The sequence below is a fragment of the Solanum dulcamara genome, chromosome 1 (genome assembly GCF_947179165.1).
Source record: "Solanum dulcamara chromosome 1, daSolDulc1.2, whole genome shotgun sequence".
Classification (NCBI taxonomy): domain Eukaryota; kingdom Viridiplantae; phylum Streptophyta; class Magnoliopsida; order Solanales; family Solanaceae; genus Solanum; species Solanum dulcamara.
This window is the reverse complement of record NC_077237.1, coordinates 43,248,880-43,259,326: the sequence shown is the minus strand read 5'-3', so window position 1 is coordinate 43,259,326 and position 10,447 is coordinate 43,248,880.

The following is a 10,447-nucleotide window of genomic DNA, read 5'->3' as shown; positions in this document are numbered from 1 at the left end:
GGTGGCGGTAACCCTCAAGGCAAAATTGCTCATGGTGGAGAAGCTCAAGGGAGTGGAAAACACACTAACCAATTTTATGTTGTGCATGTGAGACAAAAAGTCGAGGAAGCACCTGATATCATCACCGGTATGTTAATGTTTTTTTATTTTAATGTGTATACATTTCAAGATTTGGGTGCCAATTTATCCTTTGATACTTCACTTCTTATTAATAGATTTGATACATTACCCGAAATATTATTTGAACCCTATTTGGTGTCTACCCCCTTTTGTGAGTCGGTTGTTGGCTTATTGCTAGAAAAAACTATAAGGGTTGTCCCATGCTTATCTTACACAAAGTTGTTCCTTGTAATCTCATTGAACTTGACATGGTAGATTTTGATGTTATTATTGGGATGGATTTGTTGCATGCATCATATGCTTCTATAGATTGTATAACTCATAGAGTCAAATTTCAATTCCCAAGTGAACCTATTCTTGAATGGAAGATTCATAATTTGTTAGTAAGTTCATTTCTTTTCTTAAGCCCCGAAAATTGATTTCTAAGGGTAACATTTAGCATATTGTGAGGGTTAGGGATGTCAACTTGAAAAGTCTTTCTCTTGAGTCGATCCCTGTGGTTAAGGAGTTTTTTGGTGTCTTTCCTAATGACCACCTCCTGAAAGGGAAATTAATTTAGATATCGATCTCCTCCTCGATTCCCAACTATCTATTTTCCTCCCTACCAAATGGCACCAACAAAATTGAAGGCATAAAAGAAACAATTAAAAGACTTATTGGAAAAGGAATTTATAAGGCTTCGGAAGTGCATATACTACCGTCAATTAAACAAGGTGACCATTAAGAACAAGTATCCAATTGCTAGGACTGATGATTTATTTGACCAATTACAAAGGAAAAGTCATTTGTCAAAGATTGATCTCCGGTCTGACTATCATCAATTAAGAGTAAGGGAGTGTGATATTTCCAAGATGGTGTTTTGAACAAATTATGGTGACTTTGAGATTTTGGTAATGTTGTTTGGATTAAAACATGCGCCGGCGGTATTTACAGATCTAATGGATAGGGTGTTCAAGCCCTACCTTGATATGTTTTTAGTTTGTTTCATTGGAGACATCTTGATTATTCTTGGGATGAGGAAGAACATAAGAGTCATTTAAGAATTGTGCTTCAAACTATGAGGGATAGAAAATTGTTTTCCAAGTTTAGTAAATGCAAAAATTTTGGCCAAAAGAAGTGGTTTTCATCGATCACATAATGTCCAGAGAGGGAATCAAGGTTGGTCCTACGAACATGGGGGAGGTATGGAATTGGCCTAGAGTATTGTCTCCTTCGAACATTAGGGGTTTTTTGGGTCTATCCGAGTATTACAGAAGGTTCATCAAAGAGTTCTCTTTTATTTCATTTTCTTTAATAAGATTGAAGAAAAAAAGTGCAAAGTTCCTATGGACGAATGAGGGTGAGAGGAGTTTCCATACTTTGGAAGATCGACTTACCTGCACTCCTATTTTGACTCTACTCAAAGGAATAAAAGGGTTTGTTGTATATTTTGATGCTTTAATGGTCGGTTTGGGTTGTGTTTTGATGTAAAATGGCAAGGTTATAGCATATGCTTCTAGCCAATTGAAAGTACACGAGGGTAACTACCCTACCCATGATATTGAGTTTGCAACCGTTGTGTTTTCTCTAAAGATTTGGTGGCATTACCTCTATGGGGTATATGTAGATATATTTATTGATCACAAAAGTCTCCAATATGTGTTCACACAAAAGGACCTCAACCTAAAAAAAGGAGGTGGCTTGAACTCCTTAAGGATTATGACATGAGTGTGTCTTATCATCCCGATAAGACCAACGTCATTTCTGATGTGCTTAGTAGGGTGAGGTTGAGTGGTTCCAATGATTGTGGCGTGTGTGTACAAAATGGGTCTGAATCATCTTTGGTAGTACATGTTAAGTCAAAACAAGACATTGATCCAAAATTGGTAGAGTTGAAGAAATTAGTGAAAGAGAAGAAAGTAGAAGTCTTTTTACAAAAGGGAAATGGAGTACTTCATCACCAAGGTCGATTTTGTGGTCCGGACATGGATGTCCTAAGGAGTTTGATTTTAAAGAAGGCTCATAATTCTTCATATTCTATTCATCCCGGTTCAACCAAAATATATAGGGATTTGAAGAAGGTGTATTGGTGGGGTGGTATGAAAAGGGACCTTGCAAAGTTCGTGGTTGAGTGCCCAAATTATCAAAAAGTCAACCCCGAACACCAAAGGCCAGGTGGCCTAGAACAAGATATTGAAAACCCCACTTGGAAGTGGGAAGATGTGAACATGGACTTTGTATCAGTATTACCTCATACTCGAAAGTATCATGACTTGATTTGTGTGGTTGTTGATAGGATGCCGAAGTTAGCTCACCTTTTACCGGTCAGGACTTCTTATAGGGCCTAGGATTCTGCAAAGTTGTACATTTGGGAATTGGTGAGGTTGCATGGTGTGCCGGTTTCAATTATTTCAAATTATGGTACCCAATTCACTTCTCCTTTTTGTAAATTATTTCAAAAGGGACTAAGTACTAAAGTGAAGCTAAGTACCGCATTCCATTGTCAAACCGATGTACAACCTGAGCGGATAATTCAAACACTAGAGAATATGTTGAGCACTTCTATTTTATAATTCAAAGGAAGTTTGGATGACCATCTACTTCTCATTGAGTTCGTTTACAATAATATCTATCACTCAAGTATTAGGATGGCTCCGTTTGTGGCTTTGTATGGGAGACAATATAGTTCTTCAATTGGTTGGTTCGAAGTGAGTGAGATGACTATGTTTTGTCCCAATTTGGTGCTTGATGCTTTGGAAAAGGGGAGAGTCATTAGAGAAAGGTTTATGGCAGCTCAAAGTTATCAAAGGTCCTATTTTGATACTAGGAGAAGGGATCTTGAGTTTAGTATGGATGATTGGGTACACTTGAAGATTTAACCCTTGAAGTGTGTAGTTCAGTCTGGCAAGAATGGAAAGTTGAGCCCTAGGTATGTAGGGCCTTATTGAATCATAAGACATGTTGGCAAGGTTGCGTATGTGTTGGAGCTGCCAATGGAAATGACTATGGTTCATCTGGTATACCATGTGTCAATGTTAAGGAAGTATATAGGTTATCCAAGTTCCATTTTCCTTAGGAAGTAGTGAATGTTGAAGAAAACTTAACCTATGAAGAGGTTCTAGTTGAAATTTTGGACCGGCAAGTCAAGAGGTTGAGGAATAAGGAAGTTGTATTTGTCAAACTCCTTTTAGAGGAATCAACAAGTCGAAAGTGCTACATTGCAAGCAGAAGTGGATATTATTAATCAATACCCTCATCTTTTCCCTTTATTCAAGACTAAGGTATTAAGTTTTCTTTGCTCAATTACTTGAAATCCTTGCATTTAAACTTTTCTTGTCATATGCATGCAAAATTATGAAATATGTTTTGAGATGTTTTAAATTACACTATTGCATTAAAGATGGGTTTTTCGTTTACACTATTCTTTACTCAGGCCAAGTATTGTCTCATTCGAGGACAAATGCTCCCAAGGGGAAGATAATGTAACACCCCCTAAAAATGTTATATGTGGAATTCCAATTCTCGATGAAAATGATGCTATTTCTTTATTTTGGACATAACTTTTCATATGATGGTCTAAATAAGGTGATTCAAATATTTGAGTAACCCCAACCTCATAAGAAACAACTTTTGTGAAGACCATAGCTTCAGATTCAGAGGCTAAGTAGGTCAAATAAATTGATTTTTTCAAGACCTGATACTGTGAAGAAATAGAGTATTTGTATAAGAAAACTCATACCACGCTGTAGGATGCTCCAATTCAGTTGATTCTTAAAATAATTGAAAGGATACTTCTAGATCTACAATTCATATGAGACAACAAATCCTAAGAAAGTTATCTTATTCAAAGGTCACACCGAAAAAGGGTATGCCGTAAAAAATAAGATTCAACTCGCCACCCATGGAATATCTAAATCTATTTGACATCACCCATGATATCAATAGTCCTCTATTTGACATCACCCATAACATAACAGTCCTCCATTAAATTTTCAGATTATTCTTTATAATTATTTAAATTATTGTTAGATCCATCCTTCACACTTATTAATACCCACCTTATTTTATCATTTTGTTCATCAAACTTTCTTAATCAACTCTTCTCTGTATACACTTGTTTACTCATTCTCAAAATATAGCCTTAGTATTTAGTAGTGTAGAAATACTATTCCAGTGATTCATATATTCTGGATAGTACACAAAATGCTCTGGCGAGGAGAAAAGGCTAGCATTCAAGAGTGTTCATCAAGTCCTTCAATTTTGAGTAAAGCTTTGGATTCTAGATATGTAAGGCTTCAATGAGAGAATTCCTTCCACCCTCATGCCTAAAGTATTTTGATTATATGATAAATTATGTTTATTTACCTAATTCTTTTCAAGCTTTACTCTAAGCTATATGGGTGTTTATCCATGGGTTCTTCTACCAATGTAGTCCCAAAATCTTTCAACTAAATCTCTTGATTTCAAGTAAGCTTTTCTTATTGGTAATTCTTATTTCTACTTTAATAGCATGAATCATGGTTAAACTAATGATTATTGGTCTATTTCAACATCTAAATTTTTTTCTTTTCTGCATATATTTTCTTACAAACAAAGTTGTATCTTTGTGTGATTACGTTGCTATTTTTTGAGTTTGCTAGAATTATCAAAGTGTGAGGTACCACTACTTCTTTAATGTCTATCCATTTTATTCTGTGAGAAAATAATTGATAACCTCGAGTACAGTGAGGGGATTATATTACTTAAGGACACACAGTGAATTATATAGACTCAGATATTATTTCTTTCTTTTTATCTTAATTGTTTCCGGTTAACTAACTTTAAACACAATAGATAACAAATATAACTCATCATTTTTATTGCATGTGCACTTAGGTGTCGTTTTTTATTTTCAGCATTAGCTTCATGTTGATCATTATGACTTAGTCAAATTTATTTTCTTGCCTAATTCTTTTTGGAACTAAACTTTAACTCATTCAATCCAGGAGGTGACTAAATTATGTGAACCTGATTAAATTCATGGACTCTTAGGCTACACTAACATGAACACAATTCATAGATTTTCATGAAAATATTATGTTACCATCCATCTTGAGAATTTATCAAAGTCAATCGCAATATAGTAATATAAATATAATGCATCAAAGCTGTTATGGATCCTAACGCATGAGTGGGAGTCATGAGTTTTGTTCTCAGGTACATCAATTGTCTTCCCATTCGGGAGGACGAGGGAACGTCAAGAGTTGGTTTTCTGATACATTTGTTATGAGAAGTGGGTACCTAATTCTGAATCTCATGTCTATTGATTTTGTTTTTCCTATGTTGGTATGTTGATAATCTTGCAAGAATAAACATTATACCAACAATGATATTAGTACCCTTTTACACTAACTTTCATGATTTACACTTGTTACTAGATTTTAATTATTATATTATTTCTATTTGATGATGTTTATTATTTTATTTATGTTAACTCTTACCCATACATATTTCACTGAGTACCTAGTATTTAAGCATATCATCGATACTTTTTATGGTGTGTAAGGTTACAAGGAAGATCGGGTACAAAAACATCATGTAGGTTATCAGTACTTGTTGATTACATACTTTTGGTTAGCACGCCTACATGTTCATGGGAAATCACACAACTTTTCTTTTATTATATTAGTTCTAGATTGTGTCCCGAGTTTAGTTTTGCTTATTCATTCGTCGTAGAAGCTTCAAAGACTAATGTTAGAATTGTGGGTCATATTTTATAAAGTTTGTATTGGCTTGACTAGTATGCAGAGTTGGGTGTTTTTCATACTTTTAGTTTATTACTTCCTCTTCCCCATATTAGATGAGCATCTTACTATAAATATTTGTCTTATATTACTTGATCACTAACTAAATCAGGATATAATTAATTAGTTTTTTTCTCATTTTACCACTACAATTAATATGGCCTTTGGAAGTTTAAACAAATTTTGAAGACCAAAAATTTCTTTTTTCAAGAGGCTAATTAATATGAACAAAGGACAAAATAGTAAAGTTAATCAATCTATTAATAATTTCTTAATCACTGTATAAAATAAAAAGTGTTTGTTATATAATATGAGAAGGAGGGAGTATTGGATATTTTTCATTAATCTAACGCTAGAGTGTTTCATTAAGATGTGTCTTGGTCTTAATTATATTACATTGAATCATTGAATGAGAATGGGGCACTAGTTGGTGTTTGTCATCTTTATAAGGTGCTTTTGGTGAGCTTCCTTAATATTGAATATTTGTTGTGCCAAAGATCATGCTTGGGCATGACATGATTAAAACAATAATTTCTTGAAAAAATGGTAACTTTAACAAATCTTATCAGGCTTTCAATTAAATTATTAAGGAAATTTAAAGAACTGCTAATCGTACCAAAAAGGCAATAACATAAGATATAAAATCATTTTCAAATTGTTAAACTATTAATCCAACACCAATAAATTAATAACACTTTTTTTTCAATTTGATTTATTGGTTATATCAAAATTTTCACACACCTACTTTTGCGTACATAATCCTTATTTTTGGAGTTCACACATGAATTTGAATGCATTCTTATGGGACGAGATTGAACTTGCAAAAAAGATACCAAACCAGATATATAGGTACACATAGTTTTGTCAGCATCTCAAAACTCGGTATATGATAGCACCTACCATAACCCACTAGTAAGAAAGTCAATCCATATCCCACGATGACAAGCTATAAGAATATTAGGTAGAAAAAATGATCAACCAAAAATAAGGAACAATTTAAAGGAAAGTTCATCAAAAAAAAGAACAACATCAATATATACAAACCAATGAAAAGATCCAATTCCATAACCAGGTAGGCACAAGTACAAATCTATGTTAAAAGAGGACTAGTCAAAACCTATATATAGAAGGAGATAGGCTATACTAGGACTTCACCAGCTCATTCTCAACCCTGAATATCTCAGCAGTTGGCCTAAATCAATGTTGTCGGTTGGGGCTCAGATCTGCATCAAAAAATGGATGTAGAGTATAGTATTAGTACCAAAACAATATGTACCCACTAGGCATCATAAGTTGACTAAGCTTGGAAAGTAAAAACAATATAAAACGCAAGTAAGTAGCAAGTGACAAAAGGTCGGATCTAAGCAATAATGAAAGTCTAACTATAACTCATAAGTCTAGAAAAGGGAGAGACGGTACAGTAAAACAACTAGCTATTACCTTACTGGAATCGCATAAGCCCAGAAAGTACACTTGTGCATAATTGAAAGCAAATAATCCAATGGAAGCTCCATAAGCACGATGAGTATATAAAAGAGCTTAAGATACTACTAGCTAGGATTATGATATTCCATAACTGAAACGGCCCTCCCCGTACTTGAATCGCAGCTAAGGAACCCCAAAGAACCTAATAGAATCACCGTGTTAGGGGTCGAACCCGATCAATAAGAGTGATGCCCGGATTCAAACTGAAGGTAATAAAGATATGCCAGAACCTTGAACCACAACTAATAAAGATGTGTAAAGGCCTTGAAATGTTACTAAAGGGAATTTTCAGGCCTCAAACTATAACTAAAAAGATACGTCAAGGCCTCAAACTGTGGCTAAAGAGATATGACTAGGCCTCAAATCATGGCTAAAAACTCCAAATCTCTTATAAATCACATGTTATTCTTCATGTGGCCACGAATCATAGAGTAAACCCATAATTAGACCTACCAGATATCCATGCCAGCTCGAAATCCCAAACGTCAATCCAATACAAATAACACGCCCGAATTCTCTAAAGCACTACACAAAGGTGGAAGCATATGAGAAATTATGGATATGTGGTGAAAAGAGGTAGGATATCGCCTAAATAATGATTCATACTATCAGACCCAAGTGTGTTAATCAGTTTATAGGGAGCTAAGCCATTCAAGAGACGTCGGAGAGTTCTTAGGCCTAAGACTCCAAAATAATAGTGTAAGGAAATCACTAGCCTATGCCTAAGCTAAGGGCAATAAAAATGTACCAACAATTATATTATTAATCAATGATACCATCAGAAAAGATAAAATCACGAAATCAAGTAGGCATGCACAATATTCTCGAAACTACTCACAATAATGCTAAGATGCTTTCATTAAAGAAAACTTGATACACCCAAGAAATCCATTCCATAACTAGTTAAATTTGGATATTTGCCTTTTCAAATGGTCATTAATTTCTACCACGCTATCAAATATACGTTCACAATGTCAATACAAATGTTTAGACACTATAATCCAAATATTTAGAAATGTCCCCAAATCTAGTCAAAAATGGATTTATGGGACCTACACTAACAATCCTGATATTGACTCCAATAATTGGTCACAAATAGCTCACGGAACATGTGCTCCAAAAATTAGCGTGACTCAAGCTTGAAATCTAGCTAAAACATCACATGCAAATAAATTCACCAAAAGCTCCATTAAAGAGGCCGGGTAGGTAATTTGGGACATGAAATTAATGAGTCCATATGATGCATCAACATATTCCTGACAAGCAACAACTTGAATCATCGAATTTGGAGTCTCCTAGCTCTCACTATCGCATTTTCAAATGTTTGGAATTAGCTTAAAATGGGACTAGTCTTTAATTAAAAGACAAGTCAAATGACCCTCGTGACCATGGGACCTGGTCTTTGAACACGAGATGTTAGGCCCCTTAATGCTTCATGAATGCAGTGCCTAGACCGCAAATATGGAGGGTCAGCTGCATTCACCTACGTGATTGTGATGCAAGGCTCACAAACATGATGGCCATCTCCACTGCTCTCCGCGAACACAACTCTAGGCTAGCGAATATGGAGGCCAAACTCACTAAATACCATAATTGCGGCCTTAGGCACGCGAACAAGAAGAAGAGCAGGTGCTGCACCAGTTGGTGCAATACCAATTGATTCATTATGTCCCAAAATCTCTAATGGGGTCATCGAGATTTATTTGGAATCTCGTGCATGCAAACAAACTATACCACCCTACCAAATTTGACAATGCAGACTTAACTATGATGTCGAAACTTCTAATAAATATTGTCTAGAAAACAAGTTGGTCCCACACCCAAGCTTCATTTTGACCATAAGCTATAAGGTTGCTCCAAAGTTATTCTGAAATACTTGGAACCTAAATCAAAGGGATCTCTAGAACAAACTCGACGTTCAAGAGCTAATGAGACTGTCAACATTGCATTCTGAGACCATTTACCTTATGTTTTGTCCGAAGTCAACTGTTCAAGTTTTAAAATCTCTAAAATAAAAAATCTTGCATAAAAATAAAACCAACAACTAGGTGACCGAATTATCAGTCCTAGTAAGTCATAAATGACTTGGGGTCGCTATGGGAAAGCTATAAATTTTAAAACTAATGCAATAAATAGAAAATGACCTAGAGGGTCATTATAATATCCAATACTAAATGGATTTTTTCCTAGTGGGCAGATATTGAGTGATTCAGGATAGGATCTGTAAAACTTTTATTCCTACTCTGAGTTTCTCTAAGCCTATCCTGAATCACTCAATATCTGCCCACAGCCTCCTAAAGCAAATCAGTACCATGCGACCAATGTTCTGAAAGACTTAAACCATCCAACCAAAGAGCACGTCTATAATATAAAGACTCAAAAATGCATATTTGAATACTTGAGTGGTAGTTGTTATTATATGAAAGCTCTGCTAAGGCTAAGAACTATTACTGCTGACCTCCGAAGTCCAACATACAAGCTTGCATTATATCCTTTAAAACCTGAATAGTACGATCCAATAACCCATTAATGTGTAGATGGAAAGTTGTGCTGGGATCGACTTAGGAACCCAATTCCTCCTGAAAGGACCTAGAAACTAGGAGTGAATAGAGAAACCTAGTATAAAATAATGGACACATGTACCCTATGAAGATAAACTATATCCTAAATGTAGACATGATCTAACCTCGCATCGCTGAAAAAAGATTGAACGGGGAGGAAGTATGCTGACTTGGTCCATTGATCCATGATGAGGCAAATATTGTCAGAACAATTATAGTAGTAAGAAACTCTTTGAGCTTCTGAAAAATCAACTCACACTCATCTGACCACTCAAAAGAAATATCAATGCGAGTCAATTAGTTCAATGGTACTGCAATAGATGAGAAGCCCCCTACAAACTGTGTACAGTAACCTCTTAATCAGATAAAGATACGAATCTCAATCACTGAGGTAGGCTTGGTCAAATCACGAATAACATCAATTTTTGATGGATCAACCATAATTCCATCCTTAGATACCAGGCGTCCTAAGAATGCTATGTAGTCAAGACAAAACTCAAGTTTTGAGAACATGGCATA